The following is an 11288-nucleotide window of genomic DNA, read 5'->3' on the forward strand; positions in this document are numbered from 1 at the left end:
AGTTCCGACTCAGATGAGCAGCATGGTCTTCTCCCCACCTGGATCATGCCCTGCTCTGCCCCTCAGGAGAGTTGGCATCTTTTCCAATTCAAATATTTGGCAAGATGAAGGGAGGGTTTAGGACGGTTCCCAGCAAGCTGACACTAGTATTAGGGGCATCGGGCCACCAGGCATCTCACAGGGCAGAGCATCCTGAATCTCACACAGGCAGCAGGCCCTCTGCTGCTTGGCACCCCAAAGCAGGCCACTCCAGTAGGCTGCCTCCAGGCCTCCTCACCTCTCCATCCAGGATACAATATTTATTGAACTGCTTTGACTAAGAGAGAGGGGTTTTGCCTTCCTGCAGAGCTGGGTGTCAAGAGGAGCGTCTGTGATACAAAAGCCAAAACAAGTGGTTCAGACATAATAGCAGCTCCCGGGTTTGGAGGAGAGAAAGATCCGTAAGGGCTGACAGGATTGGGAGAGGTTTTCTAGATGACATCAGTGTGTGTGTGTGTGTGTGTGTGTGTGTGTGTGTGTGTGTGTGCGCGCGCTAAGTTGCTTCAGTTGTGTCTGACTCTTTGTGACCCCATGGACTGTAGCCCACCAGGCTCCTCTGCCCATGGGATCTTCCGGGCAAGAATACTGGAGTGGGTTGCCATACCCTCCTCCAGGGGAATCTTCCTGGGGGTAAACTTTATAGAGACCAAAAGCAGGAGAGAGGCCATCCTGGGAGAGGCATCCAGGATGAGTCAAGCTGTAAATGAGCAGATGGGGTTTGAGGATGGCTTGGAGAAGCATCAAGGTTATCTGGGGCCCAAGAGAGAGGGATGAGCCCCAATAGGAAGAGGAATGCTATGGAAGCAAGTTATCACGCACTGAAGGAACCCCGTCCTCTGCCCCATTTCTCTGCAGCAGACTCTCTGCCCAGGATCGCAGGACATTTACCAGCAAACTGTTAATTGGCTTATTTCCTCCTGAGACCTGGGGAAAAGATGGGGGATCTAATGAAGATGAATTTAAACACTCTATCTTACTGAAGGCTCCAAGTTAAACGTACACAAAATACTCTTTAAGTACATGTTGACCAAAACAGAATTAGCCCAACGGTACAAGCTCTAAGGCACTCAGGTGCAAAAAAGGGTCACAATTCTTCATTTTTCCTAAATCAAATGACAGACAGTGATACAAACTAGCAGGGACAGAAGCAGACCCACAGATTGGCATTCGTTTGATTTATGACTGAGGTGAACTACAGAGTCCAAAGGAAAAGATGATCCTTCCCATAACTGGTGCTAGGTCCCTTGAATAGTCACAGTTTTAAGAAATAATCTTAGACCTTCGCACTATATACAGAAAACAATTTCAGGTGGTTATGGTAGGTGGGTGCTAAGTCGTGTCCAACTCTTTGTTACCCTGTGGACTGTAATCCACCGGGCTCCTCTGTCCATGGGATTCTCCAGGAAAAAGTAGTGGAATGGGTTGCCATTTACAACTCCAGGGGGCTCTTCCTGATGTAGGGATCAAACATGCATCTCCTGCATTGACAGGCAGATTCTTTGCCACTAGCACCCGCTGGGCGGTTATATGCCTGGAAAATCACATAAGAGAATATCCTTCTGCACTTGGAACAGCAAAGATCTCATAAAGTATTAAAAACACAAAAGCACACTGACCTTCAAGGAAAAGTTTGAGAAACTGCAGCAGTCTAGAATTAAGAAATTTTGTTCACAAAAAGCCAACATTAAAAGAGTGAATTCACAGAGAGGGAGGTAATATTTTCAATGCTTATATCTGATTAAGAAGTTGTACCCAGAATGTGAATAACTCCTTCAAACCAGTAAGGACCAGATGGGCAAACCAACAAAAAGTAAGAAAAAGATGTGACTAAGCAACTCATATATTAAAGGGATAACCACATGGTCAATGAAAATACGAAAGGTCACTCAAAACTCATTAGTGATTAGGGAAATGCTAACTGAAAGTGTTGTTGCTATTGTTCATTTACTAACTTGCATCTGACTTTTTGCGACCCCATGGACTGCAGCATGCCAGGCTTCCCTGTCCTTCACCATCTCCCAGAGCTCGCTCAAACTCATGTCTACTGAGTCAATGATGCCATCCAACCGTCTCATCCTCTGTTGTCCCCTTCTCCTCCTGCCTTCAATCTTTCCCAGCATCAGGGTCTTTTCCAGTGAGTCAGCTCTTCACACCAGGTGGCCAAAGGATTGGAGCTTCGGCTTCAGCATCAGTCCTTCCAATGAATATTTAGGGTTGATTTCCTTTAGGATGGACTGGTTGGATCTCCTTGCTGCCAAGGGACTCTCAAAAGCCTTATCCAGCACCACAGTTCAAAAGTGTCAGTTCTTCGGAGCTCAGTTTTCTTTACGGTCCAACTCTCACATCCATACATGACTCCTGGAAAAACTGAAAATGTAGCGAAATACTGTTATACCTTCACCAAATGGTTAGTATGGAGAAGATGCCACGCCGTGTGTTGGCAAGAATGTAGAACACTTGAGACTCTCACACAGTGCTGTTAGGTGAGTAAGCTTTGAAACCACCTTTGGGAATAATCTGACAGTGTTGATGGAAATAAGCCATAAACAAGCTATGATAGGAATAGAAAAGAGCTTTATCTGAGCCAAGCTGAGGGTGATAGCCCAGGAAACATAGATTCAAGGAAGCACTTAAATTGTGTTCTGCCAGACTGAAAAATAGGGGAGATTTATATACGCCAGAAAAAAAAAAAAAACACAAAGTTACATAAGCTGTTTGTCGAGTTAGGTTTGCGCCAGCAAGAAGTAGGGTGCTTATGAAGCATGGGTCGCCTTGGGTCAAAAACAGTTACATAATTACGAGGGGAGACTTGAGAGCATGTGGTTGCTGCTGACAGGCGCTAGCAGGTATTGTTTTGAGAGGGCTGGTGGGCGTCCTTGAGTGGGATAAAGTTCAGAAACTGCAGGTTGTCAGTCATACAGGAATGTCCACAGTGGCTGCGCAGCTCCATTCTGAATGCCAGAACCGTAGTTGCTCCGTTTTGGTTTGTACATGTGTTCCTTTGTTTAATGCTTAAAGAAGATGTATGATGCAGGTTTAATGGGCCACAATCAGGCTGCTTGGCTAGCTTGAAGTCCAAGTTAAATTAGATGTAAGTCAGCATGACTTCCCCATACCTTAATATGTGAAAATTTCTTCCATCGGCAGGATTTCTAAAGTTGGCCATACACAAACCCCAGGACCCAACAATTCCAATACTAGTATTTACCAAAGAGAAGTAGAAATATGTTCACACCAAGATTCACATTCCAGTTTTTATCACAACTTTATTCATAATAGCCAAATACTGGAAATAGTCATATGTCTATCCCCAAGAGAAAAAAAAAAAGCTAATTGTGATCTATTTATACAATGGAATGCTACTCAGCAATGAACACATTACTGATTATATAGAGAGGGAAAGGAATACACAGACAATTACGTAGGTGACTCTGTGGTGGCAGATAGAATCCTGGATAAAATCTAAAAGTTGATATTTCACACACAAAAAAGAAATTCTTAAATAAATTATGATATCTCCACTCAACAGAATATTACATAACAGTTAAAAGAAATAGAATAAAATTGGATGTGTTGATAAGGAAAGAGTGCCAAGGTAAAGGAACTAGAAAGTTCAAATTCAGAGCAACATGTATAGCATTTTGCATTTATATTAAACAGCATATAATACACATATGAAAGCTTTCTGGAAGGACACCAGGGAACAGGTAACTATGATTAGCTCTGGGGAAGGGTCTGGGGCTAGAATACAGTGACCACCTGGCCACCAAAACCAGCCTAGCTCATATTTCATTGGAGATATTTTGTACCGCTTGTTTTCTTTTTCTTTTTTTAGTCACAAGCATATTATTTTCTTAGCTTAGAAGATTTAGTTAATAAAGTGTAAAATGCCCTGCAAGCCTACATGTTCAGTCACTTAGTTGCGTCCGACTCTCTGTGACCCCATGGACTATAGACCACCAGGCTCTTCTGTCCATGGGGTTTCCCAGGCAAGAACACTGGAGTGGTTTGCCATTTCCTCCTTCAAGGGATCTTCCCGACCCAGGGACTGAACCTACGTCCCCTGTGGCTCCTGCACTAGCAGGCAGGTTCTTTACCATTGCTGTTGCTGTTCAGTCACCGAGTCTTGTCTGACTCTATGGGACCCCAGGGACTGCGGCACACCAGACTTTTCTGTCCTTCACCATCTCCCGGAGTTTGCCCAAGTTTCATATCCATTGAATCCATAATGCCATTCAACCATCTAATCCTCTGTCACCCTCTTCTCCACTGAGCCATACCTATAAAAAGAATACAGTGGTGATGCTGGTCAAATTTAATAATTTGCATCCTAAAATGTGGTAGGCTGAAAGATGGTCCCCAAAGGTACACAACTTCTAATCCTGCCTGGATCCTGGGGATGTTACTTTCTGTGGCTAAGAGGATTAAGTTAAGGATCTTGTGATGGGGATGTTATCGGATTAGCTGAGTGTGCTCCTTGTAAGAGAAAGGCAGAGGGAAATTGAGAGCAGTAGGGACTGAAGTGATGCATTTTTAAGATCAAGGAAGGTGTCAGGAGGCCGCAAGCAGAGGGACTCTCCGTGGCCACTGGAAGCTGAAAAGGCAAAGCAGCAGATCATCTCACAGCGTCCAGATGGCTTGCAGTCCTGCCAACACGTGGATTTCAGTCTTCTGAAGCTTTTTTCAGTCTTCTGGCCTTTAGACCCACCTGAGAAAAAAATCTGCATTATTTTAAGTCACCAAGTTTGTGGTACAAAGAACATGTATAGGAAATTAACATAAGATTCTCAAATGGTGGAAAGAAAAAGTCCGCTCTTGTTGGATGAATCTAGTTAGCAGAGCCCTGCCACATGGAGAATCTGAGCATCTAATACAAAATAAACTCATGATTGCCAGGCTTGCAGGTGTGTTCCTTTTGGCTCAGTTGGTAAAGAATCTGCCTGCAGTTCAGGAAACCCGGGTTCCATCCCTGGGTCAGGAAGATCCCCTGGAGAAGGAAATGGCCACCCATTCCAGCATTCTTGCCTGGGACACGGCACGACTTAGGGCCTAAACCATCAACCACCACAGTGAGGATTTTATTTGTATGGCCCATTACCTTCACCACTGACATCTCCTGGATGTTAGGTAGAAAGTTTCAGGATTCAAAGACTGAATTCTTCAGCTGAATACCAATTCTCTGCCTAGGAAACAATCCAGTACAGGCTCATAAATCAATACACACATGTTACAACTTCAGAGTATACTTTTGCCAACATCTGCAACAGAGGAGAAAGTTAAATAAGTGTGGGGTTTTTAAGGCTGTTTTTTTAGTATCAGCTAAAATCATTTCTGGGTTGAGATCTCCTGGGTTTATTACCTTTTCACTCTAAGTTAATGAGAAGTTAAGTGTCAAAATTTTCAAACCTTTGTGAAGTAAGCAATTGTGCCTTCTTAAAGTTACTTTTGAAATTTCATGGAATAGATCAGAATGAGGAATGCTAATAATTGTCTGGTGGTGATAGTAATCAATCTTTTCCCCTAACACACAGTTATCCAGAGATGCAATTCCTACATTTATTCAAAACATTTTCTTACTTGCGATGAGGCAATGTGTTAAGGCTCTAGGATTTCCCTCTCAATTTAGTTTGTAGATTCAAAGTACCATGTTTTAACCTTCTCTTTTTTTAAGGTGAATCTAGGAAAGAGAGAGGCTTCAAAAGTCAGACTTTCTAGCTTTCTAATGGTGAATTTTTACCATTTTCTTGGTGACTAATTTTCAAGTCATGCCTCTGTCTCTTTCTCCCCTAGGTATTTCAGGATTTGAAAATTTCTCCCAAAGGAATGAGGACATATGATTTTCCAGGGCACCTTCTTCCGGAAAGGCTCTGATTTTTATAAAAGGCAAACAAGGCAGGGTGTGTTAGGCAGGGTTAAAGAGAGAAATTTGCTCAGAAATTTACGCTGCCAATAACTCAGGTCTGACAACCACTATGAGAATCAGAACATGCGTGATTAACGAAGTTTGCGCTTGAGTTTTCATTTCAATGCAGCTTCCGTACATAGAACAAAGCTCCTTCTATTGTATCCTTTCATCTCCCCAGGTCTTTACTCTTGCCTCCAGCTCAGAACATCAAAACTCACCCTAAATCCCCAGACAGGACCACATAACATCATCTGCATGTTCAGGTACCAATCTCTGGCCGCAGACAGGGTGGAGACAGATCCCTGAAAAAAGAAAGAAAGAAAGAAACAGCAACACAACAACAGCAACAAAGTATCCTTAACTTCCCCAAGAAAGTCTGCTTAACACGCTCCAACTGAGGCGGGAGATAGAAGGGCTGCAGGCTAGACACTTACAACCAGCCTCCTGTTTGCACTTTGAGACGGAAATGACAGCACGAACAGGATAAAGAGCCGGACTTTGCCTCCTGAGGACACTATGATAATAGTTTTGGCAGGGACAGAGAGAGGGTAAACCCTATTTGAGTAAAGGATCAAGAGGTCACATATTTCCCATCCTTGGGGCAAGGGAGACACATGTGCAGAAAGGCTCCTTGGGGGTCAAAAAGGAGAGGACAACATCCCATAATAGGTGATGCCAAGGCACCCCCATAATCCTCTGGGCTGGAATCTATCTTGAAATAAAAGTTTGTGCATGCATGTTGGGGAAGGTCCTAGGGCAGGACAGATGTGAGGGGGCAGGGGCGGGGAGCCAAAAAACATAGTTGGCCAAAGTTAAACAAAGACCCAGAAGAACTGCTGTATGCAACTGATTTAACTGCCTCTTTGCTGTACACACCATTCCTCTCCAGGCATGCATCTCTGCCTTGCTTCCATCTTAAATAAGCAAACCCTTTCTCTGCGTGCTCTCCCACTTGCACTGTGTCTCTAATAATAAACTTTGCACTGTTTTTTTTCTTTTTTTACAGATTTCACCTCCTTGAGAAATGCATTTTTTAATGGAGGCAAGAGCCTGGGGATTTTTGCTTCTAGCCTCTAGCCCCTGGTGGACTAGTGGCTTGGATTCCTGACTTTCATCTAGGCTGCCCAGATTCAACACCTGGGATGGGAACTGAAATCCCATCGCAAGCCACCCCTCACCGCTGTCTCCCTGAGATCACAATAAGCACTGGTTGACTCTGCTTTTTGCTGAGACAATAGTTACCTGAACAAGAGAGTTATACAAAGAAGGATGAGGAGAAGGAACTGAACTGGGGAGAAAGCTGTGTTTGAGATGAAATACTTGCTGCTCATATTAACTCCCACCTTCTGGTCCAATTCAGCTGGGCATTGCCAAAGGGAAGATCATGTTCACAAGAGGGGATTTCCCCAACACCCCCAGAACTATTGACTCATGACAGCTTCCGGGTAGAGGCTACCAGAGTAATCACGACCTTCTGATCTGGCTCTAGCTGGTCACCCCCACCCCTCGCACCCACCCTCATCCACACAGATAGTTCTCTCCTACTACAGACTCAGACTCAATCCGAAAGGAAATCAACCCTAGATATTCATTAGAAGGACTGATGCTAAAGCTGAAGCTCTAATACTTTGGCCACCTGATGCAAAGAGCCGACTCACTAGAAGAGATCTTGATGTTGGGAAAGATTGAGCACAGGAGGAAAAGAGGGCAACAGAGGATGAGATGGTTGGATGGCATCACCAACTCAATGGACATGAGTCTGAACAAACTCCAGGGAAACCTGGCGTACTACAGTCCATGGGGTCGCAAAGAGTTGGACACAACTGAGTGACTGAAAACAGACTCAAGAAGCCACTTCAGTGCCTATTCCAAGACTGTATTTAAAAGAAAAAGACAAAGCCTTCCCCCTTCCCAATTTCCTCTTTCTTTCCTTTTCACCGTCTTATCTTCTTTGTTCATGCAAGTCGGCCTAATCATGATGCTAACCATGCCCATCACTTATTAAGCGCCTGTTGAGTACTGTCCTGGCTAGAATGGCATCTCTTTCCACCACAGACAAGCTAGGCTCCTATTTGCATCTGAAAAAACTGTGACTCAGAGGATTCAATTTGCTCAAAGTCAGGTTGTTGGCAATTGAAAAGCCAGCACCTGTCCTCTCCTGAAAACCTGAGCCTTTAGCACTCTTGCCTCCCAGGAGATAGGCAGTGACACAGAACAGTTTTTATGGAAAATTTATAGAGTTGTGCTGCCAAATTGATTTTTTAAATTTCTGTAAATTCACTCTTGAAATCACACTAAACTTCCTACAAATTATGAAGCTATAGTCTAATTCAAAATAGAGAGGGAGGGAGGGAGGGAAGGAAGGAGAGAGGAGGAAAGATCAGAAAGATTGTTAAACTCAGGGAAATTCTGTTAGTATAAATACCCCGAGTTTCCACTGACCTTCGTCTAAAACAGATCGTTAATTCTGAGATTATTTTTCCCAAATAAACCGAATAAAAGGAGAAGCATCGTGTAGATTTCCCATTGACTTTGCATCTCCAGAGCAGAGGCTGTCAAATTGGCAGAGGATCTATTTTTTATGGCTTATTGAGCCTGGGGCAAATGGACCACGCCGAAGGAGAGCAGTAAATCGAGCCTGTATCTGGCTTCCAACCACATCTGATAACAGACCCCATGTTAACAGGCGTGGTGGAAGACACCAGAAAGAGCAAAGAGGCTCTATCTGATTCTGGCCCCTGCTCTCTCAGGGCCAGCACCAAAAAGATAAAGTAACTCTCTGATATGAGATGTTTGTGATTTATTACCTTTATTTTTTCTTCATATTCACAGAATGAAAACAACTCCTTTGAAGAAATGGTGTTTTATTGGGTTTAAGAGGTAGGTTTATGAAATAAATAACTCTGCAATCATAAGTGAAATACTAAAAATACAAGCCCTAGAAGAGCTCCAATGGGCCAAGAAAAAACTGTGAGTCAAAGAGAAAAGAGGGTGGGTTTCTCATCTAGATTTAGCCCATCTCTGCACATTCACGCAGTGAGCCCCCAGGGTGAGGGTAAAGAGACACTGACCATGTTTTCTCCGGGCCTGCTTTGGAAGGCAATTGTAAACTGAGAATATAATATAATCACCAACACAGTAAAGCACATCATGGCTCATGAATGATTTTCACATACAGTACAAGTTCATTTGATCTGATATTTTTGATTTCTGAAACATACAGCTGCTGAGGCCCTGTTCTGATAGACACTTTCGGAGGCTGGTCCTCCCAGGACACACTGAGCAAGGATTCGGGCACAGGCTGTTCATTGAGGCCAGATGCCCCTCGTGATGAGTGGAGCCAATCAGGAACCTCAGAAGCCAGCTGCTGCTCAGTCACTCAATCGTGTCCAACTTTCTGCAACCACATGGACTGCAGCTCATCAGGCTTCCCTGTCCTTCACCCATTTCCTGGACTATGCTCAGATTCATGTCCGTTGAGTCAGTGATGCCATCCAACCATCTCATCCTCTGCTGCCCTCTTCTCCTTTTGCCTTCAGTCTTTCCCAGCATCAGGGTATTTTCCAATGAGTTGGCTCTTCACATCAAATGGCCCAAGGACTGGAGTTTCAGCTTCAGCTTCAGCATCAGCCCTTCCAATGACAATTCAGGGTTGATTTCCTTTAGGATTGACTAGTTTGATCTCCTTGCTGTCCAAAGTACTCTCGAGAGTTTGCTTCGGCAGACAGGCAAAAGTACAATGTTGGGTGAAGTCCCAGACTCTGCCTGATTCCAAGCAGGCTCTGAAGTGAATCTTGTGCCTCAGTTGTTGTCCCACTGGTCAGTAAAGGAGGCTGGCTTTTGTACTAGGAGCCATCCTTCTGGGGGGTGGGGGCCACCTAAACTTCCAGGCACTTCCATCTCTGTTTAAAGACAAGAGAGGATGGTGGCCCTGGGCAAGTCATCTGAAGGTCACAGAGAAACCTTGGCTGTGAAATGCCAGGTTGCTACTGATGGACTCAGAGTTCAGGAAGGGGATCCTTTCTTCTAAAGGACTCCTGCTCATCCTTCAAAACTCTGTCCATGGGATAGAGACACCTTTTCTGATAACTGGTCACCCAAGTAGAAAACCTCTTCTTTTATGATCTTTCTTCACCCAGAAAGAGCATCCTTCTACAATAACACTCCTCATCACAGTTCTAGTGAGCCTTTCCCCACCAGCCCATAGGGCCCCTTGTCAGTACTTTTGATTCTGTGTGTGTTCAGTCACTCAGTCGGATCCAACTCTTTGCAGCTCCATGGACTGCAGCCCGCCAGGTTCCTTCTGTCCATGGAATTTTCCAAGCAAGAATACTGGAGTGGGTAGCCATTTCCCACTCTAGAGGATCTTCCGACCCAAGGATTGAATCCTCATCTTTTATGTATCCCACATTGGCAAGTGGATTCTTCACCACTGTGCCATCTTAGGGAACAGACCCTAATTATACCCAGGAAGGCAATGGGGAAAAGCTAGCCCACTGGCTGTGAGTTACTAATATAGCCCTAAATGGCTTTTAGCTGTAGGAAAGTCTGTCTGTCAAGTCAACTTGCTGAAAATGCGGAAGGGAACATGGGAGTGAGTCCCTTAGAAGTTCAGGTCCTTAGTCCTACATGTCCACTGTGAGTCTGCATCAACGTTCTACCTGATGTAGTCATTCAGGGACCTGACCCCTGGTGGGACTTCCCTGCTGGTCCAGTGCTTAAGACTTTGCACTCCCAATGCAGGGGGTCCAAGTTCAATCCCTGGTCAAGGAGCTGGATCCCCCATGCGGAAGCTAAGAGCCCTTCTGCCACAACTGCAACGAAGTGCAGCCAAAGAAATTTTAAAAAAAGAAAACCTGATTTCAGATAACAGACCGTTCTTCAGAGAATGACATATTGTTCATCAAAAATCTCATAGAGAAAGTTTCTCAAAAACCTGGGCTTTTCTCGTTTTCATAGACAATTATGGCGTGATCCTATCCGTTGTGGATAGCTCTAGGGATAAAGGGGTTTTTCTTGCAGAATATAAAATACAGAAGATTAAAGCAATGTCATGGCCAGGAAGATTCTCTCGCTTTCACTTCACATTCAGGCATTCCTTCTACTGATGTTCAAAGTAGAAACACATTCAGCAAATAGTTTGGGTCTTTGAAGAAGTCCTCTTTTGAATTTCTCCAGAAAGTTCACAAATGTATTTTACAAGGCACATAGGGGAAAAGGAGATCAATTCTACTGCTGAGAGAGAATCTGGGTCAATTTTATAGATTTACACCCACATGAAATCCACATAGGGACAAAACTGGGAAGACATTGGTTAAAAGAGAAATCACACCAAGTGTCAATA

General features: G+C 44.1%; 1 long non-coding RNA gene across 1 annotated transcript; it reads right to left on the minus strand.

Annotated features, from left to right (window-relative positions):
* Positions 1–3285: 3285 nt before the first annotated feature.
* LOC121816776 (uncharacterized) lies at positions 3286–6415 on the minus strand. Its single transcript, XR_006056460.2, has 3 exons — positions 6163–6415; positions 5138–5297; positions 3286–4747 (listed from the first exon to the last, which is right to left on the minus strand). It is a non-coding gene; the product is annotated as an uncharacterized LOC121816776 (long non-coding RNA).
* Between the last annotated feature and the right edge of the window lie 4873 nt (positions 6416–11288).

The sequence above is a fragment of the Ovis aries genome, chromosome 16 (genome assembly GCF_016772045.2).
Source record: "Ovis aries strain OAR_USU_Benz2616 breed Rambouillet chromosome 16, ARS-UI_Ramb_v3.0, whole genome shotgun sequence".
Taxonomy (NCBI): domain Eukaryota; kingdom Metazoa; phylum Chordata; class Mammalia; order Artiodactyla; family Bovidae; genus Ovis; species Ovis aries.